Consider the following 26,628-nt stretch of genomic DNA (forward strand, 5'->3'; position numbering starts at 1 on the left):
GAAGCATTGCACGTAAAATTTCATCTGGGTGGGAACTGCAGCTGACTTCTAAGGAGACCTGAAACAAGTATTTTCTGTCTCGCTTATTGCATTGCATTCTGTCTTTCCTTGTCCTGTATTTTCATCTTCTAGTTAACTCTGAAGTTAACTGAAAATAATGGGGCAGTTTTAAAATACACATGACGAGTAGCAAAATGCCTGTCAGCAAACATTTTACTTGCTTTTTAAGAAAAAAATGCAATGGATGTTGAAATCCTTGTGAACTTTATAGGAACATAACCTAAGTCATCCACAGGAAGCATAGCCAAGCATGCTAAGTCTCCATCAGAAAACATGGTTAGGCAAGTGGCCTCTGAAACTCTGCTGGTGTGCACTAATGTCCAGATAACAGAGTTATAGGAGACATTATTCTTTGAAATTATGGAACTCTTAGGATCAGAGCAATAGCTCAGAATCATGAGATCTGTGTACTTTTTCTGGGTTGAGGCTGTACTCATAACTCGTATATGCTGGAACATAGAGTAATTGTTCTTGTAAGGGGGGAATAATCTGTTATGTGTAAGAATCTCAGCTTGTGTAGTGTTGAATGGTTACACCAAAACCGACTCTGGGATGGATTTGGGGTTCTTCTCTCTGTGCATCTTATTAAAGTTGGAGCCAGACTTCTTTCTCCCTCCTATTTTATTTGCAGCATATTTGATCAAGTAGTGTGTACACTGCTGTCTTCTGTGAGGCTTTTCTGCTTGCTTCTTAGTCATGACAATGCTCATCAGGAAGAACCTAATACCTGAATTAATATAGCAGAACCAAGGGCACATGGCTATATATATGTATGTGTGTCCTTCAGCTGAATTATAGAAAATGTAGTTTGTTCATCCTGCTTGTTCAGGGTGGTGTATTCTTCACTGCACAGGAACTTTGTAAAGCTCTTTGTCTTCAGATGCGAAGACTTTGAAAGCAGCCTAGGAAGCTGTACCAAATGAAACACTGTTCTGTGCCTTAGTGGCATGCTGTGCCCATGAGTACTTTGGAATCAGCCTAAAAAATACAAAGGTGAGTGAAGATTGGCATCAAACATTGTTTATATTTGAGGATGATCAGTGTAACAAACTGTTTCTAGTTATTTGACCTTCTCTTAAAAGGGAGCCTGGAAATAGTGACTTACGTTCTTTTTACCACTGGAGCTGCCATGCTAGTAAGTTGTGTGCTGCAGAGTATTGTCACCAAAGATTTGCCCAGGAACACCATTGCACACAGGTTTTGCTTCATGGAAGTAGGGAACTGGATTATGGATCTTTAAGTCATTCAGATACTGAAATGCATTTCAAACACAAATACAAATTCAATATCCAGTTTGTTAATATTCAAGGCTTGTATTTTTGTTATTTTTCTGTTTTGTTTTTGGTAATAGTAGCTGAGGACAGCATGCTCTGTGTGCAAAACATTTTCAAGGAGTAGGTAGGATTCACTCAAAGAGGCAACAATCAATTTTTTGTCAGATCTTTATTTACTTTTGGTCATAATGTGTATGGAGTCTCTGTTGAGGCCTTTTTCTTTGAAGGATGAATGGCTATCTGAAAAGATACTGTTTAAGTGAAAAAAAATCCAACACACAGTTACAATAGAATGTGCTCTCCTCTCTGCCTTTTCATACCACTGTAATTTCTTGGCTGTTGTAAGTGGGACTCTACATTGTTCTTCCTCATAATGGCTTACTATTGCTAAGCATTGGCTGGGAGATACCTGCCTGGCATTACTAAGGTGTTACAGAAGAAACACCTTCCTGGAAGCTAAGAAATAACTCCTTTTGCCACTTCTCTTTGTTTGCATGGTTTGCTGTTAAATGTTTCACAGACAGTAAGTGAACCTCAGGCTCACCTCTACAAGGTTTCTTGACGTCACTGTCTAAAAGACAGTCTTTCTGCCTTCCTCCATTTATAAAGCAGCACTGCATTTTTTTGTAATCTTTGACCATGTCCTGATTCAAGTTGCTTTTGACAGCTGATACACAGCAGGTACAGTCATTGCATGTAAAAGGTACTGAAAGCATACCTTCACTACCTTTGACCTTCTAGAACTGATGTAAAATATGATGATAGGAACTTGTGAATAGCACAGCATTCAAGTCAGTTAAGTTCAACCAAAATGAGTAAGCATGACATCTGTTAATTTCTTCTCCCCTTGTCTGGCCTCTTACCCAGAGAAAGACCTCATAAGCCAAAGGATGGAGCTCTTCACATTTCTCTGAAGCTGCTCTCTGAATCTATAGTTCTGAGCTGTTCAGTCTCATTATACATAGTCCAGTAACACAGATGTTATCAGAGTCAGATGTTACTTACAATGGCACTTCATATATTTATTAAGCCCATATGATACAGCATTTTTGCTAGTGCTCTGTTTTGGTTTGTGTGTTTTCCCCCTAGTTTTAAGCCACTTGTGGGGGGACAAACTGTTTAAGTTAATGCAATATAGTTAGAGAATGAAATGCACTGAAATAACCTGAAGCAGGCATTAATTTTTAAATGTCCCAATCAGAATTAGGAAAAATTGTAAAATTTTGTTTTTCACGTTGTGTTCCATAGCGTATCAGTAGTGTAGTTAAGGTTAACTGATACTTATAGTTGCATGAAATGTATTTTTTCTCTTACACCTAGACGATTTTCTTAAATGACAAGGAGGAAGCAGCTTCCTTGTGTAACTATGATGACTTTAAAACCCTAGAATTCCCAATTATATTATTTCTAACTGCTATAGTGTTACACAATTACAGAAAACCAAAATTAAATGAAAATTGTGACATTTGTAAAAAGCCAAGAGATGATAAAGAGGAGATACTTAGGCAATTACTGAAGAGTTCTTGCTTTCTTCACATGATGTATGTTTGTCCCAAATATGCTTTTGGTGTATAGATTCTCCATTTTATAAAAATGGCAATAGTGTTACAAATCCTTGTTTTTTAGATGAAATACAGTTTGTGAGGCAATGGTATGGAAATGCTCATAGTGACTGAATTAGTAGCAAAGTGGTGCAGTTCATTGTAATAAACCAATTTTTGTGCACTTCCTGTATGTTTTGACCATAGTGATATGCAGGAAGTTGAGCAAAGCAAAGGTGTGGGAGAATATTCTCAGTAAGATCAAGAGTGTGAGTCAGAACTCTTTGCTGAAACCAGCAGTTCAATTTTGATGCAAAAGCCCATGTTTACAAGATGCTTACAGGGTACAATTTAGTTTCGCAGGAGTATATGCCCAGTTCCCTGCAGTTTAAATTTCATGTTGGTTAACTTTTCCCATAAGGGTTTTGAGCTTTTCTGAAAAACTTAAAAACGTTGTACCACCTCAGTATGTGAAAATTAACAAGATTAGATGCATTGTAAAACAGTGTATGGCTAGATCAAAACAAGCTTATCCAAACTTGGTTGGAATTGGATTTTTAACAGAACCTGAAATTGGCTAGGCTTTCTTGTGGCTTTGCAGTGAATCTGACATCTAAATATTGATGCTGTTGGGGGGGTTTCTGTTTTGTTGTTTTTTGGGTTTTTTTTCTTCCACAAGAGCCAAGGTGTTTGACCTTTCTTGAAGTCTTGCAGACTACAGACATTTGAGCATATGATAATTTCGGTTTTCATTTTAAGTAAAATAGATTTCCAGCTTCCATAATTGCTGAGAGATAAATAACTGACTAGATTATATGCTTAATGGCTCAGACTTCACAAACCCAATGAGTTATGTTCAAACACTTACTAAAAATTCTGTTGACTTGCAAATTTTTGTCCTGTTTTGGGGCCCCAAACATTTTATTTTAACAACAAGCTTTTCACTTTGGCATAAATAGCAGCAAAATTTGAACAAAACCAAACAAATGTAATGCTATTCCATAAGATTGACATATTTAATTCTTTTTATGGCCACAACTTCTCAGCAGTCACAGGAATATACTGTGTTGTTGTCAATGGTGAATTAATCCAATTTCCTGGAATGTTTGACAACATGGTGTATTGAACAAGAGTGTTTATACCTTGTTCAACAGAGAAGTTAACAAAATACTTGTGAATAACATCCTGTTCTCTCTTTGTAACAAACAATGACACCTGAGCTATACAAGGCCTCTTGTAAAAACCTAGTAGAGCACATGCAGTAAACTTTATAGATTTTCTTTTTAAATGATGGTGTATTTAAACGCATTGGTAATGTCTGCCACATGTTAGCTTTGTAGTTTGAGGCAGCTTAACCTGCCATCTAAGTGCATTTCATGAAGTGAAAACTTGGCTAAGCTTAAAGTTGTTGTGCCCAAAGTCAAGCAATCCTGATAGTTCACTGGCTGTGTTTTAGTGTAGTTTGGCTTGTGTGTCGCTTTAACAAACACTGTGTAGTGGAAATTAGAAACATAAGTATGTATATATCTCATAGCAGGGAAAGATGACTTTGAAACAAAAATCTGGTTTCTTCTATAAAACACAATATGTTTTTGCAGACATTGCCTTTCACTTTCCATACTAGAGCTGTGCCTGTAATTTTAATAACTGTTCTTTGCCAGGATGTGGAGCTTACAGAAATGAGAAATGTCAGAGGCTGTTAATTACTGATATTGGACTGTTGTTGATGCTATTTATATGTAGTCTGACCTATTCTCAAGTTCGTGAACACATGGACAAGTAACTACAATGATGGAAGATGCAATGTGTACATTGGATTGGTTCCTATGTAAATAATGAAAAATATCTGCAGAACACTAGTAAGAAACTTCAGAAAGTACTTATGGGCACTTTGCCTCCTTTCCTGTCTATGTTTGTTCTCTATATCCCAAGCTGTTTTCTGAAGAGAGATGTGAGTTTAACACAGAAACCTAATGAATTTTATGTAGATGTTTCAAGTGTGCATTGGTGATCTCTTACAAAATGCAAAGTGGAAGAATTGCTTAGTATTATATTATTGAAGGACACTTAGTTCCTGCTATAGTGTTAAATCCATGTTCTTACAAAGCAGATATTTCTCACCATTCTTGACTTACAATTACAATAAACGAATGCAACCTTACTTTCCTAGACAGGTTGTTTTACACCATAGGTGTGCCACTGACTTGTTCTCTTTAGTGCACAGGTTTTTACCCAGTTTAGTAGGGTGGAAAGTATGACAAAAGGTAGAATTAGGATTTTCTAGTTGTAACTGACTTGATCCTTCTGTTGATTATAATTGGAGCAGAACCAAATCTGGACACCAGTAAGAAAGAGCACTCTGTAGAGAAGGTAGTGGAGAACTATGAGGTTCTACACAGCTTGAGTATATACTGTGTGATGGAAATGTATGTGTTTCACACAGGTGTGTAGTATGTGTGGTACAGCTAAAAGCTTGAAAAAAACCTGCTTTAAATCAACTGATATTTGCTGAGGTTCAGAAGTACTTTAGGAGCTGGGTGCAACATCCACATGTGGACCAGTAACCACCTGTGGCTATGATGCTTGTTCATGTAGCCTGGAATTGCCACAGCTAGAAACTTAATCACATTGCATTTCATTTGCTGTGGGTGAAGTGTTATACAATTATTTTAGTTCCATTTATCTGTATTAATGTTAAATTTCAGTATCAGTAACTAGTTGTAGCTTGAGTACTGATTTTACTTATACCAGAAAATAAATTTTCCTAACAGAAATTAACCTTTAAAAAAAAACCCGTCCTTCAGAATAGTGCTTTTAATTTTTCTAGCAGCTTTCATGATCCAAAGCAACATGAACAAGGGGCAATGACAATGTTCCCTTGAGGAAAAGAGGTAGCTGATGGAAGGAGAACAGAGTAAACATATTTGGAAGAGAACTCAGGCCTGCATCACAACAATTTCAGAGGAAAACTGAAGATTTTAAAAATTATTATTTTCATTGTTGCTGAGTGCCATTTTTAAGTCAAAATCATTTGTTTGTATGTGACCATGCTGGACCTTGATAGGGTGATCTTCTGGAGAAAGTTGAAAAAAATATTTCTCCAGCAGGTGTTTCAGGAGGAGAACCTCCTGAAGAGGTTGTCACTGTAAGAATACTTCTTGCAACAAATTGAAATAACGTCTTGTTTTGTTTGTTTTCCTTTTGGGATGCAGTGAATGGTGAATTGATTCCTTCTGGGCAGTTTCTTTGGAAGTAGGCAGATTTTTAGAGGACATGAGTTACTATTAGCAAGTAGTTCCAAGAGCTACCAGAAATTGTTTAAAAAATAGTAGCTATGAATCATGGCTTTTCATTCAGTGCAGTAAGTGCATGAGATTGTGCTGAGTGCATTGCTATCTAATCTGTGTTACATTCATTCAAAAAAGAGTACGTGGCTTGGATGTAGGATTTTGTGCTGGTCTTAACTCCTTAATACTTCTGGTGCTCTTTGACTTTAATGATTCTCCATTGCTTTGGCATATTTCTATATTGTAGAGACTAGATTAAGCTATTTTGATCAGGATTTGAGTCATACTGAGGTAAAAATTCTAAGTTCTTGTTGTCTTGAATATTTTGTTCAGTCTATTCAAGCCAGATATCCCACACACAAATACATGTAGGGCTTCTGGTGCTTTTGAAGGTATAGTGGGTTTTTAAATCCAAATAGATGCTTGCTCTTTGTATTGTCATGCTTTGTTACTGGGATTTGTTCAGTGAATGAAATGTGTTTCATTAGTTTTTATGTGAAGTAGAAATGTATTTTTGGGCTTTCACAGATTTCAGTACTTAAAATGCCAAGACCAGTATGTCTGCACTTACCTTAGCTGTTTCAGAAAATCTTTTGGGGAGTTCGTGTTGATGGACCAAATCTCATTTTATCGTAGTTGTGTATGTGGCTAAAGCTACAGAAGAATTCAACTAATCTTTATCACTTTTTTATAACAAAAGTTTGTACAATTTGCAGTTGCTAAATATACTTACTTCATGATGCAAGATTTTCATAAACAGTTCCTTAAGAGAAAAATGTATCTTAAGGTGTCTTTAGTAGTAAATTAGAAAAGGATAGAAAATGAAATATTGAGAGATTTGAGGGGTTACATGTTCATTAAATGTTATTTAAATAAATGACGCAGACAAATTGTACCCTAAATTTTGGGCAAGATGACTGCTTAATTTCAAAATATGCATCTCAATGTTTGCTGAGAGGGAGGAGACAATGTATTAAATAGTTTGAGGTGGCCTTGTGCTTTATAATAAAGCATAATCTTTCCATCAGATTGTTGTTGTCCTGAATATAAGAAACAGGTATACATTGAAACTATACTAATGTCTGAATACTCAATATTTAAACGTTGAAAAAGATACAGCAGCCTGCATGGAGCAGCTTAAAATGCTTGTATTCTTTAAAGCTGGAAAACAACTGTCAGAATTGTATGTCTCTTACCACTTCAAGGCTTCATTTTAAAGGGATTGTTGTAGTTTATGCTCACATTTCAAGAAATGGGGCATGACTGAAAAGTCTTTGACCCGTGAAAATCCTACCTGCACAAGGATATTGCTTTACAGCCTATAGAATTTTATTAAAACAAATAAATTTTATTACTGCGAGATTTGTTTGTTTGGAGTTGGCTGTATGTGGCAGAAGCAGTTTATCTTATGTGACTGAAGTTTGTTAAGCCCCTTTGCCAACACAAAGTCACAGTGTGACAGACGTGACTTCTGAACTCTGGAATGTTTGCGGTGGACTCCTAGACTGCTGCAAACTCATTCACCTCTGTTATGGACACTAATGAATTTATACAGCAGCTAAGGCTAGACTGGATCTTGGAATTGCTTTTGTAGGCTTGTTTCCCCTTCTCTGATAGGGCTTAAATTTCTATTCTCTAGGAGAGCAGCATGTTTTTTTAAGAAGCTATTGTTTTGCAAGTAATGTTTGTATGATGTGATTTTCTTCCACCTTCCAAACAACTCAGAGATAATTTACATTTTCAGCAAGAAATTCAAATTGAATGAGTGATACTGTTTCTGGTTTCCTTATGCATTCCAGTCTTCAGTCCATATTGTGCATGGCTTTCTAGAAGTGTTACCCTGCCCATTTAGTGTTTATTACATCAGCAAGAAAACATGAAGATGACATGACAGATTCATTGCTGATCTGTAGTCATCTTAGCTTTTTTAGAAGTAGCTTTGTGGATGCTTTACTGCTCTTGTTGCTTGTTGTGATAGCGATATTTCACAAGACTGGATACTGGGCAGAACCAGATTAACTCAGCCCCAAATCATCAGATCATGAACAGCAGTGTTAAATAACTGGATCTTCTTGGACTATACAGCATTATAAACTTGTTCTATACAGTGATTTGTAAAATGTTGTTGCTTAACCTTTCAATTGTACCAGACACTTAAAGCAGTGTGTATTTCTCTATTATTTGGGAGCCAGTACAAGCAAACCATGATGTACTTTCTGTAAATCTGATATAGTAGGAGCTAATGCCATGGGCTTTTGTAGTTGTATTAGTTTTAAATTCTGCACTGTGATGTCAGCCAGCCAGTGAAAACAGTACTTCAGAAAAGCTTTAAGCTTATTTTGCACTGTGAGTCATTGTTAAAAAATGGGTTCATCTCATTTAATTTCTCCTGCAATGCAGCTTTGCTGAGCAAAGTCTATGTAAAACTGAAATTTGGGGCTGGTTTTCTGTGGAGTTTTTATTATCATATTAAACTTTCTGCTAACTATATTATGAAAAGGTATTAAAATCTTACTTCCCAGGTTTTTGGTCATTTGAACTGTCAAATATCTCTAACAGCCATTTGGAGATACAGATGGAGGATTATTCCTGGCCTGTAAAATATAAAGCTTGTGGGTTTGTTTTCATCAGAACCATGTTATTGCTGTCTGCCCCACTTGCTATAAAGTGCGAGGACTCATCAGTCTGAGAAAATCATAGAAGACTCACTCCTCGCGTGTTTTCAGATAACCTTAGTAATATAAGTAGAACCATTGCCACCTCATTTACTAATGGCTTCTGGTACTTTTGCCTCTAGTCTCTCTGAAACATCAGTGATATAAAGAAGAACTCAAAAGTCCCCAGTTTTATCATTTACATTGTGTATCAGCTGTCAGTTCTTCCCTGGTTTAACTTGCCATGCAGTGGCAAGAATGAACTTGGCCTGGTATTAGCAGTTCCAGAGTTTCATTCACAGTGACATGGCAGGAGGTTTTTTTGTTTGTTTGTTTGTTTGTTTTGTTTTGTGTGGGGTTTTTTGTTGTTTGTTTAAAGAAAAGGAATGTAGCTTTTATTTTTCTGTGCAGTTTTTATAAATCCATTTTCTAGACTGAATTAGATATGAAATGATCTTATCTCAGATGAATCTTCCAGGCAGATGAATCTTCCAGTCACCTCTTTCAATTTCTCTAAAACATTGCTGTGATGTTCCTTTCATAAGCAGATTCCAGTGAGAGAGGCTGTGTTTAAAAATGAGAGAGTTTATAAGATTCTGTAGCATATCATGTTCTGGCAAAAAAATATTGCACCTTTTGAAGCATCTGTAGTGTTTAGGCTGAAAGAAAGAGAACACTTATTTTTCATTAATACAGTCATCACCTTTATATAGATTTTAATAGACTATAAATTAAATTATTCTGATGAATTATACATAGCGTCAGAACTCAAGCTCAGAACTGCCTGAAGTGTTCGTGGCAGAATAGCAAAAGAGTCTGTCCTACGTCATCCACCTGGCAGTTGTATTTTCTAGCTATGAAATAGTCTATAATTGATGAATAAAGTACTATTGGCTAATAACTAAAGAGTAACACTGAAAAGTTTAAGTCAGCATTTGCAAAGTTATGACCTCTTGTCACCAGTTCCTGAGGTTTAGTATCTTATCTCCTCATACCTTCTTACAAATTACCTGCCTAAAATTGGAAACCACAACAAAATAGCAACCCTAAATATTTGGTGGTGTAATTCACATCCTTTTGTTGCAGAGGATCTTAAACAGGAAAGGAAAATTCATCACTGGTTGAACATAGGAGTCAGAACATAGTTCAAAGTACACTGTCATCTGCAGTCTTGAGAGTAACAAGAGACTGTCACTGCTAACAGTAGAAATTAATTGCAGAACTCAGTTGTGCCCTCAGTATGAACAAACAGAGAAGACAAGGCTACAGATTGCAAGTAAACAGTGAGGAATTAAAATGAATCCTTGGTAATTACATTCATCTTCCTTTGTAATAGAGCAAAAAGTATGATGCTCTTTTGCTTCTGTCTGTAGTTTGTGGCTTCTGTCTTCAGATAATGTGAATGTGCTGTTCAACATGACTGCTGATTTTATTACCTGCTATTGGGAAGATTCTGACACCCCCCACCCGCCAGATTGAAACATCTGTCCTAGAACACGTAATTTCTCTTGTCTGTTTTAAAGGAGTGTGCAAAATTTGAAGCTTTTGACTTAAACTTTTAAAATATTTGAAGTTTTGGGTTGTTTTGGTTAAAGGCTTGTTCCCCTCTCCTGATCCAGAAGATGATGTGGTGTCTCTGCAAAGAGATTTAATTCAGAATTGTTCCCTCCTTGATATACCTTTCCATGTGCGTGTCATCTGGGAGGATCTGTTCCATGATCTTCCCAGGCACAAAGGTGTAAGGCTGACAGGTTAGTAGTTCCTAAAGTACTCCTTTCTACCCTCTTAAAAAATGGGTGTAATGGAAGGCATGCAGTCACCTTAAACACAGTTAAATCTTTAACACCTTTTGCCCTTTGCCCATGCAGTGTAAAGTTGGCATCTACCCAGTTTTTCAGACTACAGAGTTGCATCTCCCTGAAAAGTATCATGTAGTCTCTTCGTTAGAAATAACAGTGTATTTAAAAAATGGCAAAATGTACTGTCTTTAATGTAAGGCAGCTCTCTCCTCTCTTATTGGGGGAACTATCAACAGGTCTCTTTGGATTTTACTTCATGTTGTTTCTGTTGAGCGGGTCCATTGGTTTATGCAAATCTTTTGTGGAAGTTTTTACCAGTAAATCTCAACTTTCACATGGTGGGCTATTATTTCAGCAGCTGTGCCTAGGGCTGTCATCTAAGGAATATTAGAGTTTGAAAACATTTTGGCATGCCAAGCTTCTACTCAGGAGTAACTAATTTCCATGAAGATTCTGTTTGTAGTTTATGGTTTACTGTGCTTTTCTGGAATCATATATACCCCCTTTGTGACTTGAGTCTCTTGTTATTTCCTTGGCACTGTTGCCAGTGAACCTTGTATGGAGAAACATGACTCCTGGCACAGAAGGATTATGTATCTGAGAGCTACAGCTGCATATAGCTCAGGTTGAGCAATTCCAGCACTTGTCTCCTCCAGCACTAGTAACCTACATCACTGTTTACAGGTCTAGCTTTAAAACCTCCAGTGGCTAAAGTTACCTGAGAGGATGAAAAAGATGGTTCATATGTTCTCCTCAGTTTTAAGAATGCTGTTAAGGAAAACAATGAAACCTACCTATAGGGTGGGTATGTTGGAAGGCAGAAAGCCAGGTATTTCTCAAACTTTTGACACTATAGCATTTACTGCTTGCTTCTTATTCATTGAGGAATTTTTCTTTGAAGTTCCTCTTTTTGAGGAACAAAGAACAAGAATTTGATTGCATACAAAATGTAAAATATCATTGGGAGTTCATTTTCAAACTGATTTAAAAAAAAACAAACCACCAGTTGCAGACTCCCTGCACAAACTTTGCTCTCTATCCTTTCTTTTACAGCATTATACTAGCTGTAATAGCTCTGGGCATAGCATGGTGTTAGAAGGTCTAAGATTTTTGGAGGTGCTTCTTTTGAAACAATTGGTGGAAGTAATTTTGCAACACAGACCTACCTGGTGGTGGTTCATTTACTTCATCATAGCTAAATTGTGTTCCATATTTGGACTAGATCTCTTGAAGACTGACTTGGATATCACTGCATTGCACTATACCTTCAGAAACTTGGGAGTTTCTGAGTCCTGAAGGCACTGTTGCTTTGTTTTAAAATGTCTTCTGAATACTTGCTCCTGAGTGCTTGTTCTGTTTTGAAATATTTTGCTAAATTGCCTGCTAGAAAAATAGTTTAAAAATGCATTTGTAATTTAAATCGCCAAACTTACCAACTGAAAAAGCCAGGTGATAGCACTCTCAGAAACCTAGCAGAAACCTATTACTCTTGCTCCTCTCCTACCACTAGACATGCATCTTTGCATAATCATCCTCTACCTTTCCTATATTAACTGCGTGGGTTTTGGTACTAGCAGAGTGTTAGGTCCTCCTTCAGTAGATGTTCTCTAGCCTCTCCTCAGTCATTACTCTTCATTACTACAATTTTGAGAATCCTACAGGAGTGTTTTTCATTGTAGGGAAGAGACCACACAGGTAGAGGAAATCTGTGCAGGGATAAGAACATACTGCAAAAATAGTGTTGTTCTTTGTTTTGCCACTTCTAATGGCCCTTTTCTGTGCACACTCACATTCAGGTAGAACGTTCATATTTGCAAACATACTAACGCAATTACACCACCATCTTGTCTTTCCAGATTCCAAGTCTCCCTTCAGTCACAGTTTTGTGTCTCAGGGTATACTGTGTCAGATAATGGGCTTCAGATACCTAAACAATCATATTTCTGTGTAGTGGTGTTGGTTAAAAAGTCATTGCTATACAGACATAACTAGACTGTTTGTTTAAAAGCAACACTAGGAATAATCTGTGAAATATCTTAATTGAACCTGGCTTGGGAAAGAATAAAACATTTGATTTTTTTCACTGGAGCAGTGAAAGTGATTAGATCACTCCTAAATAAATGCAAAATTTTCCCTAGCTCCTGACATGCTCAGGGCAACAATAACTTTCTCACTGTTTAAGAATTAGTTAAAAATATTTTACAACCTATATGGGTTTTTGTGTTCTTGCTGTGCTGATATGAGTAATAATAACATAAAATGTTGTCCTGAATTAATGTGTGGCATTAATTGTTTTATAAGTTAATCTCTATCTTTCACACTCATTCTGTCTTAGGATGCTGAAAATAGAATTAAATTACAGTTTGCTATTAAAACTGTGTAGCCAGAAGCAGAAATCTGGTTGGTATAAGGTTGTATTTTATAAGAACAAGCCCACACCTTAGGAACAGTCTGATGAAAAGTCAAAGTTTTGAAAACATGGCCAGGAAAATGCTCATTAAAAAAGTTTAAATGTGGTAGGTGATCAGGGTCAGTTAGAGCAAACAAAAGCCATGTGTCTCAATTAACCATCAGATTGACAATGTGTATGTCATCACTTTATCTCAGTGGTTTTAAAGTTTTAATAAATGCTAAATTGTTCACAATTTTCTAAGTTTCTTGCTGGCTGAGCTCTTTGCTGCTTGGTAACTGAATTTAATCTCGCATGAAACAAAAGTTATGCGTTCTAAATGTGCAGTGTTGTGCTTTTATCAAATGAACAAATACTTCAGTGCTGTGGTGACATTGGGTAATCTTGCTGATTTTGCTTGAAAGCTTGCCTAGCTTTGATTCTTTAGTTGATCAGAGACTGATGTTTATGCCAGATTTTATTTTGTTTTTTTGAATAAAATGTAGAACAGAAGAAAGGAAATGAAGATCATGAATATCTCACTAGGGTGGAAAACAAAAAGTTACTGATGAGTTTGCATCAGCCACTTAATTGCCCATTAAAGTTAATAGTTATTTGTTAATATTATCTTTGTGGATGCAGATTCAGTAGATATTCTGTGACATTTCTGTGTGAAATGTGCCCTTCCTTGTTTCAGCAATGATGAAGAACATTTCATTTAACTTTCATTTTAGTTCATTTTCATAATGTCAGCAATCCAAAATAATTTCCACCTTACCTGTGTATGCAAGCTTTTGTGCATTTGTCCAGTATATCCAGATGCACAACATTATGCCCAGTGTTACAACCTGGTGAATTCTGCAAAGTCACACCAATCTTTTATATAGGTGTGCAAAGCCACTTTGAGATATAGAACCAGATATTCCAAAAGACAGCTTCTGATAAAAACATTGCCAGGCTACATCAATCAGACCAGTGAGATCCTCTGTGATTTGACAGATCAACAATCTGTCAGCAGGCTGTAGTTTAGCAAGGTACTGTGAAGGTGCTGTGTGTTTGAAGTTCTCCAGGTCAAAACAAAACAAAAAGTAGATTTGGAAATAGCACTAGCGAAGTGAAGACCAGTTCTGTACCTCCATATGGAATTTAGCCTCTCTGCTGACATAAAATCCTGCCATATTGGTATCAGTACCTGACTACCTGTTGTTCTTTGTATGTTAAAGGGAGCATCTCTGAGTACGCTTTCCTTTTGAAGGCTAAAGAAGGTCTTTATCTTCATTCTTTAATTTTTTTTCTTCAGTTTAGGTAGAAAACAAAATTACCTAAAGTTAGTCTTTGCAGTGCTGCTGCGGGATGCATGCTTATGTATTTATGCCTGTATAGGTTTTAGTTTTTATTTTTCATTCTTATGTAAAATGACCATGTGACATCAGCAGACTGAGTTTTAAAATTTGTTGGTATGGTCATATCTGATTTCCACTTTCTGTTCTCATCTAACTACAAGTTTTTTTAGCAACATGGCTGTTGTGTGAAGGTGAGAACTAAGTGCTGGCACTGATCTTAAATTCCTCACATGAGTCTTTAGTTTTGAAAGCCTTGCTTGCTGAAGATGTTCTTGTGCTTAAAACTTCCTTATGAGCTGCATAATATTGCAAGAGGAATGCAAAGGAGCATTAATATGGCTGAGTGAGGCCCTATATGTTTTCCTTTGAAATACCTTGCTGCTTGCCAAACCACCTTGGCAGTGAGTAGCAAGAAGGCTAGATGTGGAATTACGCATGTATGCTATATTTTTCTTCATAGACTCAACCAGGTTGAAAGAGACCTCCAAGATCATCCAATCCAGAGGTCCTCAAAATTTTAAACAAGGGGGCTGGTTCACTGTCCCTCAGACACTGTCAAGGATGGACTACAGTTTGTCGAGGGCCGGACTATAGTTTGGTTCCAGCCCAGTCGTGGTGGGTGCTTGGAGGCTGCAGAAGCTGGCGAGTGGATTAAGTGGCGGGAAGTGGCTGCTTGGTTTCCCCCCCAACCCCTGGCAGGGGGGTTCTGTCAATACCGTTGGGCCAGAGTGAGGACCCTGGTGGGCCATATCCGGCCCACAGGCCGTAGTTTGAGGACCCCAATCCAATCCAACCTATCACCCAACCCTATCCAATCAACTAGACCATGGCACTAAGTTCCCCATCCTGTCTTTTATTGAATATCTCCAGGGATGGTGACTCCACCACCTACCTGGGCTGCCCATTCCAATGGCACATGAGGAGTCTCTGACTCCTAGAGAAATGTAAAGGCCATTATTGAAAGTGTTAGAGTAGTGGGATAGGTGTACTGAAGAACCTATAATGTGTAATCTCTTAATACTCTTAAAACTGATTATGTTCTTCCTAATAATACATATAATAATGTTTTTGGATAGGTGTTTGTAGGAGATTTTTTTTTCTTATGAGCTATATTGACAATTTTCTACATATACACTCAAGAATATTTAATAGGTAAATCTAAGTACAGTATCTCACTTTGAATCTTTTGCAGTTAGAATTTTTTAAAGGAAAGTAAAAACTCAGATACTTGTAGAATTAAAGGTTAAAAATTGAGATCCAATCTTACTAAATGCTTAACTTCAGTGTCTCCAGATTGCAAAATATCTTCAGAAGTGGCAATACGCTATATGTTATAAGAATTATTTTACACAGAATCTGCTGATTCTAGTGGCAGTCTCATAAGACATGAAAATGAGAGAAGAAATATGCAATTAAATGCTTTATGTTTAAAGTCAATATTTACATAGAAGAACTGCTCCTGTGAGTCAGGATGTTGGAGAAGTAGTGATTTTTATTTATTTGACGAAGTAGCTCTTCTGTTATTTGATGGTGGCAGTTGAGCTGATAGATTGTGAGGAAATGAACTAATCATGGGTATTGTAGAGAATTATACTTGAAAATTAAACTAAAAAGAAAGATTACTGAGTACATGAAAGAGTTGTGGAAAAGCACCAAGGTAATGCACTGTTACAGTTTAAGGACAACATTTTGAGAGAATCCCAAAAGAGGCTCAACAGAACCTAAGAGATAAATATATTCCCCTTCATTGGTTTGCTATTTTTCTGTATAGTTGGGAGTTCAGAGTGTTCTTTCTCTCTTGCTTGCTTATGTTTTCCCTCTGTCTCTTAATATGGCCTTACCTGCTTCTCTACACCAAGTATTGTTTAGACTATGGTAAGATAACTTGTTAGCTGGCACACAGCCCTCTGGACTTTTGTCCAGGGGGATTTGGGTTTGTCCAGCGGGGTGCCTGGGCTATCATCTAGTTGTGTGTGTGTATATATGTATGTATTTGTATATATTTATTCCCTTTTATGTTTAGCCTACCTTTGTAAATAATAATTTCCTTTTACTTCCAAATTCCCAGTAGTGTGGTAATTTCCCTTTGGGGGGTAAATCCCAAACTCTAAGTGGTGTAAAACCACCACATGCACCATTAAGCTATTTGATGTAAAAGGAGTGCTTGGAAAGTTAAAGAATGAGATTTAAAAATCCTTTTTAAGATAAATGCCTAGTCTTCCATGATAATACTTCATAATAAGTATTTTAATTCAAAGATTGCTGCTTGATTTAATCTTTGTATATTTTGGCTCTGGATAAATAGTTAGCAGTCCATGGCATGCTGAGTTTGTGTAATGCCATTTACCACCAGATTTTAACATGTATACTAAAGTATTCTCTTGATCTATTTGCACATAATGTACTTAGGATCTTGAAACAATATGTTTGTATTCAACGAAGCTTCTATTCTAACTTATTGTGCAAAATTTGGCACTGAGAATTTTTATCAGTGGAACAGTTCATAAGAGAGAAATGTGCCACTTTCAATAAAAAGAAAAAAGTAAAACTGTGTGGTGGTATTAAAATTAAAGAAATGATTTATAAGATTGAAAAAACAGCAAACAATCGTCAGTCAATCCGACCTTTTCTGTTTAATGTAAGTGAACTAAGACACTATAAAGCTATTACTCTACAGGCTTGATGACACACACAAATTCTACATTTAACAGTTTAAATTTTTTGGATATTTGTTATTGTGTGAGGCCAAAAACGTATGCTGAAAACCTTATAATTGCACTTTATTTGGTGTATTTCCTTGGAAAGGGAAAAAATCACCATGTTTAATTGTGAACTTGCTTCTAAAACTAGTAATTACAAATCTGCAAACTTATATAGACAAAATAAAACTGCCAGTTTGGAAATGCCATCTGTTCTTGTTTGCTTATTTGTTATTTGGGGAATGTATATATCTGTGTACGCTTTTTCCAGATGACAAGTGTTAATAATAAATAGCATTCTCCATGCAGCTGGCATGGCAAGATCTCAGCTTGTTTTTCAAGTGGTTTCCAAATACATCGGCAAAGTAGCTGTAATATTAATCATACTTACCATCCTTCACCAACTTATGTCATTGGGTTGCTATATAGCTCTAAATAATATTTTTTTTAAATTAGTGGACAGATTGCTGGCATGAACGATGTCATAACAGCTAGACTACTAATTACTGAATTTAGGAGAAGGTTTAAAGAAAATGCAGTTCTGTGCTTCACTACATATTTACTTGTTAACATGCAGGCCAATGAGCACCAGAAAATATCTCAGATTAAGAGAGCAAAACAATATTTTAATTTATTTTTAAAAGCTTACTTTTTACTGGAATCTATTTTATGTGTTTGAAACCTCTTCAGTCCTTTAAGGTCGTCAGTAATTGGGTTGATCAGCGGCTTTAGAAGAATCTTAATCCCTACTAATTATGAATTAAAATGACATTTTCTTTTCTATTGGAACATGATTGTAATGCATACCTGCATAGTGTGTATTGGTGATTCTGAGTGAGTGATGATTAATCCTGGGTTAAAGTCACCTGAGCAAATTCCTATCATGGACAGTTTGGACCATATCCATTAGACCAGGATACTTGAGAAATCAGTGTTCTGTTGAACCTCAAGTAATTTTTTTAGGAAGTTCTCCTTTAATGGATGGAAATTGTAAACTAGGAAGATATCTAGTAGGTACTATTACTTGTTTTTCATTGCACATGAGTTAGCATCAGGAGCTGTATATAAAAATGTAGGGATGAATTACTCACTGGGAAATAGTTCACTGTGAAGAAATCTTCCCTGAAACAGTGGCTGAAAATTATTTAAGATGTGATACATATAAATATGAAGTCATTGTATTGAAAAGACTTGGAACTGTGCAGGAAAACTTCAGGAGGAAATCTTCCTTCCACATTGAAGGAATTTTCTGTGGTTTTATTCACTTGCTTTTTGTTGGAATTCTGATTGTTTTCCAGCCATGCAATGGTGTTGGCTGCACAGATGTGCTTTTACAACCAGATTTCTCAAACAGTCAAGTTTTATGTCTCTCCATGGGCCTTTAAGATTAGAACTGGTGTTATTGCTAGCTTTAACCCATGTAGACAGTCTGAGTATAGGGATAAAGTAATCGGCACCATTTGTGTCTTTCAAAATATACGTAGAGAATGTTCCTTTTCTTCCATTGTTCTGTGTGGCCTTTTAAGAATTCCTTTCTTTTTCTGTTCTTAGTGTTCATATTGTATTTATTTACACCTTCAGAAAATAGTATTTCTAGATTTTATGCCATTAGGTAGAGATTTTACACTGCATGCTGTAGATTTAACTGTGTAGCTGATAATCATACATAACTGCTTAACAAGAAATTAGATGCGAACAAACATTTAAAAAACATTCTGAGAGTGTTGAACTATTTCATACAGGCATTTGGGGCTCAACTGTTCTCCTTGTGTAGTAGAAAACTGTTCCTGAATGTGGGTGTGCCACTTGTCCTGTGAGAAAATTTGACTGTTCTGGACTTGTTTCAGATGTCTGTTTTGGGAAGATAAACTTCAAGTCAAATACTAGAAGTGCTCTTAGTACCCAGAGGCTCATCAGCTCTTTATACAAGTATTTTTCAGTTTGTGAGTTGCTAATCCAATAGTAAATTAAATATTTGAGACACAAGAATGCATAATTATTTCAATATCTTATCTAGTTATCTAGTTTGAACTGCATGTGAATTTTCAAAATTCATATGCATTAGTTCAATATCTAACACAATCTATAGCCATGTGTTTCCAGTTTCCTATGCTGCAGAAATCAACCATGCACAAGAACTGGCCCTTTTTCTCTTTGTAAATGGCAGGTGTATTTGCAAGACACATGGGAAAAACAGAGTCAAGTACATTGATCTGCTATACCTGTGTGCTTCCCAAAAGTTTAAGCATGTAAGATCATTGTACAGAGTCCAGACAACTAGAAGACTCCACATAAGCTGATAGTTCATTTGACTCTAATGGGCAACATGTGTTTAATGTGATTGCTTTAAAAACAAGCACATTCTTAGCATAAACTATCCAATAATCTATTATATAAGCAATCAGATTTCCTCAGAATTCTGTTTTCATGAGGACATGCTTAGATCAGATGGTCTTACTGGAAGAGGTGGTGAATTGGGAAGATGGACTCAAATCAAACATGAAGAGATTTTGGCAAGGGAAAATTGCATCTTTAACTTGGGGGCTTAATAATTAGATGGGAAAATCTGGGATGTGGTTGCAGATCAAAGCCAAAGTTACATTGCTGTGAGATTAGTTCTCTGTGCTCACTTCAGGTATCTGGATTATGTAATGAAATTATTTTGGCATAGCCACAAACTTTCAGGGCCCTGATTAAGTTAAACAGCCTTAACAGACCTAACCAGCCTCACCCTGGTGAGCTTCTCCTTTATTTCTGCTTATGCAACTAGAAGCCCTATTTAAGTTCAGCCTTCAATTCTTGCCTTCTTTATCTTACAGATGTACCTCTTTCCAGCTCAGCCATAGCTATATATGCATCTGTCCCCAGACCCTGGTGATTTGTGCCCTTATCCATAGACTGACTTCTTGGCTTGTCCTTGGACCTACCTTGTTACCACAGATTTGTTGGTGATCTTGACTCCTGTTTGACCCTGACTGCTACTTCTGGATCTATCCTGCTTCATTTTGTGGTGGCAGTGGCACAGAGTCCTAGCCAGTGAAAGTACCTGTATTGCTGCCCTTGTTGGCATGCTTGACAGCTGGCAACCTTTTGGAAACAGCCAGCTGTCACTACTTCCTGACAGTTTTTGAAGGCTGACAGCTTTAGCTAATTACTAAGCATGAAAAATGTTGGCCAGCTTCTGGAAAGCTTTCTTTTCATCTTTAGTTGGCAGGAGATGATGCACATTTCTTGCAAATAAAGGTTTTGCTGTAGTGTATTTTACACATTTTTAACCTGCATATTCTGCTAGTATGTGCTGTAGTTGAGCCACTCTTGGGGAGGACTCACAGTGACTTTCAAAATTCTTCCTAGATCTGTTTTCCCTGGTCTAGAATGTAATTTTGGCTTCAAGATTTCTACAAATGTCGAAAAGAAGAGGACAGGTAAAGTATATGCATAAAAACATCTTCTACAAGGGCCTTCTACTCTGAATTTGAAGAACATTTCCAAACAAAACTGAAAATTACAATTACATTTGGAATCCTAACTGGAGGCAGGTTGTTCCCATCAGTTTGTGATGGCATGTTTCATGTAGCTGTCAATTGCCAGCTGGGTCCAGATAGCACTGACCCATGGGTGCTGAGAGAGCTGGCACAGGTCATTGCCAGACTGCTCCCCACCATCTTCAGTAAGTCATGACGAATACGAGATGTGCATGGGGAATGGAGGAGAGCAAACATCACTCCAATCTTCAAAAAGGTTAAGGATGACCTAGGTAACTATAGACAGGTCAGCCTCACCTCCATCCTCGGCAAGGTAATGGAGAAATTTATCCTCCTCACTGTCCTTGGGCATATCAAGGACACTGGGGTCATTAGGAGCAGTCAACATGGTTTTACCAAGGGGAAGTCATGTTTGAACAACCTGATAGCCTTTTATGAGGACATAACCAGGTAAACTGATGATGGTAGAGCAGTGGACATGGTTTATCTTGATTTCAGTAAAGCCTTTGACACCGTCTCCTCCAGCATCCTCCTGGCTAAACTGAGGCAGTGTGGTCTGGATGATCAGGGAGTGAGGTGGATTGGGAACCGGTTGAAGGAAAGAAGCCAGAGTTGTGGTCAATGGGATGGAGTCTAGTTGGAGGCCTGTGACTAGTGGAGTCCCACAAGGGTCAGTACTGGGATCAGTTCTGTTCGATATCTTTATCAACGACCTGGATGAGGGCACAGAGTGCACTGTCAGCAAGCCTGCTGACGACACAAAACTGGTTGGAGTAACTGCCACACCAGAAGGCTATGCTGCCATTCAGCAAGACTTGCACAGGCTGGAGGGTTGGACAGGAAGAAATTTAAGGACATTCAACACGGGCAAGTGTAGAGTCTTGCACAGGTACCAGTACACACTGGGGACTGACCAGTTGGAAGGCAGCAAAGGGGAAAAGGATTTGGGCGTTATAGTTGATGGGAGGTTGACCATGAGCCAGCAATGTACTCTTGTGGCCAGGAGGGCCAGTGACATTCTGGGGTGTATTAAAAGAGGTGTATGTTCAAGAGAGACGTGTAACTGCTTGAGCGAGTCCAGTGCAGAGCCACAAAAATGATTAAGGAAATGGAACATCTCTCTTATGAGGAGAGACTGAGGGAGCTGGGGCTCTTATGAGAAGAGGAGACTGAGAGGTGGCCGCATCAATGTTTATAAATATGTAAAGGGTGAGTGCCAGGAGGATGGAACCAGGCTCTTCTTGGTGTTGCCCGATGAGAGGACAAGGGGCAATGGGTGGAAGCTGAGGCATGGGAAGTTTCATTTAAACATGAGGGGGAATTTTTTCATTATGAGGGTGACAGAACACTGGAACAGGCTGCCCAGGGGAGTTGTGGAGTCTCCTCTGGAGATATTCAAAACTGTCTGAGGGAGCTGAGGTTGTTCAACCTGGAGAAGAGGAGGCACAGGGGAGACCTTACTGCTCTTTACAACTATCTGAAAGGAGGTTGTAAATCATTAGTAAGGACATAAAGTGACTATATGAAACAATTTATTAAAAACTCTTTTAAAGATTTTTTTTCCATAGCATCTCTTTGTCTTTTCCATAGCTGTACACTGAGATAAAAAAAATAGTAGACATGCAGCTAAGAATATCTCTATCTGCCTTATGGAATATAACAGCAGAAAACATGGTGCCCCATAAAAAGGTGTATATTGATAGACAACATTTCCTGTTTGCAAGGAGTTCTTCTATGGGATAGCTATCCTCTTAAAGGTTTCCTTAGACAGGAAATTATGTAAAGTCAGCTCCTTTCTTAATAAGATAATTGAGCAAAAGAGTAAAAATAAGATGTTGTGATTTACCTGGAAAAGCACTAGTATCTGAAATACTTAAACTGAATTGAAACTTTAACAAGGATAAAATGCTGAGGTGCACTGGAGTATATGTGAAGCTCAGGGATTCATTTTCAGGTGCTTAGTGTCTGGGATTCACACTCATAGGGCTTAACATACTTAATCTTTATTACAATGTTATGAATATTTGTTTAATAACGGTTGAAAGACCTATGGGTTATGCTGTAGCACTACACTTATTTTATCCTTCATCTTCCTTTTAAATAGTTCGTTGATTGAGTACCAGCAGATATTCCAGTCAACCTTCTGGTTCCTTCCAAATTCAGTAGCATTGACATTGCAACAGTGGCAGAAAAATGTGAATTAGACTAATGATTTTCACTTGTACATATTAATACTTAGAAATACGGGGAAATGATCACTGGTTTATTCTAAAGCAGTTCAGCCTGAAATATGTTGTTATACTTCATGTTATCTGGCTGTAAGAGTTTTAGAGTTGAGCTCTACAAATGTTAAAGCTGTAGGAAGTAGTAAGGAAGCCTGTAAAGTGTTAGGTTGACTATTTTTTTTCTCATACTATTACTTCTATTTAAGAAATACAGTTAACTTCTAAGCAAATACACCTTTAGAAAAGGAAGCTACTGTGAGTGATTTTACCTGAGTAAAGGGTTTGTGATTTCATGTGGAATTACAGGATGAGTGAGAGACCCAGAAGAGAAATTGCTTGCTTTTTGTAAGTTTAACAAACTTCTCTGAGTTTGAGATTTAGGTACACTTGCCTAAGTTGGTAGCTAGTAAGCAAACTTCATGAAATGATGGATATTTACAAACCCCTTGAGACTGACAGTTAATTTGTTCACAGATGGAAGTCACTACCTTTTAATGAGAACTATAATATCCAAAGGTCAACCATGTATTTTGTACATTTTAATTAATTTCTGAGAGTTAAGAGACAGAAACTTTCCTCAACAGATTCTGATGTCTTTTTCTGCTTTTAAAATAATATAATTTTAGATTTGGGGTTTAATTTATATACTTAGCTATTATTTTGTTATAATTCTTCATTTCCAAGTAAAAGCAAAGGTGCTTTTCTGTTGAAATGAGAGATATTTTATTTCTTCCACTTTACTCTTGCAAAGTATTTTGGTTTCTCTGTCTTCTACTGCAGAACATAATATCTGAAATACCTCAGTTATAAACTGATTTTCTTCTGCTGTGCTAATAGTTTTGTATTTTTTTATTGTAGTAATCACTGAAGTATGCAGAGAAATTCTGTTCTGGATTGTGGCAGTGAAGTTTGGCGTAGTGTTAAGTTTCAAGTTACTTTGTGCTGCAAAGAAAGGCTGTGGTTGTGAACATGCGCAATGCCATCCAGTTCAGTTGGATAAATCTTCGAAGCATAGTAGCAAATATGAACAGATCTCTTAACATAGAGAACATAAAAACAGCTTCTTAATTTCAGGGAATTCTGCGTGTATGTTTTTGTAGAGGAAAAAATAAATGCCTATGGGAAGAATTAGTTATATGATCTCTTAAATGGGAATGTAGTGCAATTTTCTGTGCTGAGAAACTCATCCTAATAATATTGCTAGACTTCTATAAGTTTTTTATTATTCTTTACAGAAACTGTAGTGCTTTCTGGAATGATCAGCGGCAAGAAGACTAAAATCACAGCTACTCCTAATTTTCTAACTTTGCTTTTCTGCTTGCCACTAAAAACTGTGAGGATTAGCAACTTTATGCCTGTGCTATATAGTTATTCACAACAATTAGTTCACTTTGTGAGGAATTGCAGAAAATGGCAAAGCTTTGTTTTATAGAAACAGCTGTCAATGCACATGAAGCAACTTTCATAACTGGAGTTTTTGTTACATGCTGCATCATCTGAAGTGGTGTATGCTTTTTAAACTTTTTTAAGCACTGAAACTCTAGTGTTATGTATCATAGCTAGAGCTCTCATGTTGGAATTGTTTTGAACTACAGTTCAGTTGGCAGTTTGCTCACTGTCTTCTTTTCCTTTTGTGTGTATCTAGATATTTTTTAAAAAATATGGAAGGACAGGTTGGCTTCATGACAGCTTTTTGATGGAAAATTTCCTTAAGTTTATTTGGCTTTACTACTTTGCTGTAGGCAACCAGTGTACAAAGTACCTCTAATGGCAGCTCTGCATTTAGTGGTGTAGCACAATAGTATCATCTACAAACTTTGAGCTTGCCTTAGAAAGGGATGAAATGCTTCTTTGCTTGAGAAGTGTTATATTTGTGGGATCAGCGAGATAGTACAATGTTCTGGATTGTTTTTGTCAGAAAGTACCATAAAGGTTATAGTGCAAGTTTTCAAGAACTCAAGTTTGGCTGTCAGTCACCATTTTTACAGCTCTGGCCAGCTGCCTGTGATCATTCAGATCACTCAGAAAAGCCACTTACAGATTCCATACTGAAACTCTTACACTGTCTTTTTACATTTTCTTAAACTTTTACTGTTCCCTCAAGGGGAGTTGGCTGGAGGGGACTCGTCTGCCTTTGAGACTCCTAGTTCTGCTTGGCCTGTACTACATTGCTTCCCACCTGGCATGCCCTTACTGAGTAGAGTTCTAGCAGGTGTTGGCATTAACGTTGCCAGAGCCACTGTCCTGCAAGGCTGTGTGTGACAGAGGTAAAGAATATTGAGCTGTGAAAGCTAGTCTGCTTATTTGAGAGCATTTTGACTTTTACCAGCAGTGAGAATGCTAATTTTCTATACTGGTTTAGGGGTTGGGCTACTTAATTACAATTCTGAAAGCTCTAATGCATAAACATCTTCTATTATTACAATTTGTTGATATATTAAATAAAAATATGGAAAATATTGCTACCTTTCCTCTGTCTGAGAAGAGAAAAATGGTTGGTAAAGCTAGTTTAGAAGTAGGCTGAGAAATCTGACATATTCAGCTGTGTATACAAAGCTTACCAAATTACAAAAAGAAATCTAATCCACAGTAATGGTGTGCTTCTACTTTTCAACATTTTTACTTCTCTCCTCCTAAAAGCTTGAGGTGTTTCTAAGTACCTGTATTCTAAGTTCATGTGGTTTACTGTCTGACATATGAGACCAGGTTATTCTTGGGTCATATTTTTGAGATTTTGCCTGCAGCCATAGGGATAAGGAATAAGTATTTACATGAAAGATGAGAATATACTGTGATTTCTTCACTTTAGGGGTTGGAACTTTAAGACAGACATAAAATCTCAGATTCCCATGATAAAATACTTCAATAGGCAACACTAAAGTTAGAGGAAGTTAAGTAAAATGAGAAAAGGAAGAAAAGAGAATACAGACCTGGAGTGTGTTTTGTATATGTTAGAAACCAGTTGTTCTCTCCTGATGCTAAATTTAATAAATCATTTGGGTTCAAAATTCTCATAGTCTGTATTTTTATGTTACTGAGTTTACCATAAGAAAATGTCTATTTAAAGATTACAATCAGACATGGTCAATTAAAGGGAAGCTCTCCAAATTCTAGAGCTGTTTGTAATTTTACTCATTTTTGGGACAAAGACTGAGTGATCTGCTTGTGAGGAGCCTTTGTATCAGGCTGTTACTACTGTTTTATTCTTTACTTGAAATAGATCTTACTCATTTTATGAGAGAAAAGATTTTATTTTCAAAGGCTTGTGCTGTTGGACTATTATAAATCAAACTCTTTTATTCAGCTGTAAAATGAAAAAGAAAGATTGCATCCATATCCTGTACCAGGATTATCCTAAAGGATGGAGATCTGTTTCAGGAAGCAGTTGTGAAATTCTTGGGAGTGAGTGGACACTTGGGTTCTCTGTGGGCCAAGAGGGAGGAGAGCTAGCAGATTCTGACCAAGTCAGCAGAAGGATAAATCCATGCACGTTGCAGGATTGTGCTGATGTAGGGATGACTGTAAAACCGTAGGCTGCTTCCTGATGGGGTTTAATTCTTCTTCAATAAAAGGAGGTGCTGTACCTTTAAGTAGCACATGCCGTCTAACCATCAACAGGCATCTTTTCCAAGCAGTTTTAGCCTGTTTCTCCAATCATGCCTGCCTAAGTCAATAACGCATTGCCAAACCTCCTCGTGCATTAAAGGTTACCGTTTAGCTTGTTCCATGAATCACAGCAGATGCTTAACTTGGCAGTGACCATTTCTGTCCCTCCCCTTTCTTTGCTTTTTACTAACTACAGCCCCCCAGCTCTTTGCTGGCTGAGCCCCCTCCCCCAGCAGGGAGAAGTCATTACATGAAGAGATCAACTT

The 26,628-nt window shown here is 37.2% G+C and overlaps 1 protein-coding gene across 5 annotated transcripts in view; it reads left to right on the forward strand.

The window, feature by feature from the left end:
- Positions 1-26,628, forward strand: part of THSD4 (thrombospondin type 1 domain containing 4) — a 243,986-nt gene that overhangs the window by 112,529 nt on the left and 104,829 nt on the right. The window lies entirely within an intron of this gene.

Source organism: Pogoniulus pusillus, chromosome 17 (assembly GCF_015220805.1).
Source record: "Pogoniulus pusillus isolate bPogPus1 chromosome 17, bPogPus1.pri, whole genome shotgun sequence".
In the NCBI taxonomy this organism is placed as follows: Eukaryota; Metazoa; Chordata; class Aves; order Piciformes; family Lybiidae; genus Pogoniulus; species Pogoniulus pusillus.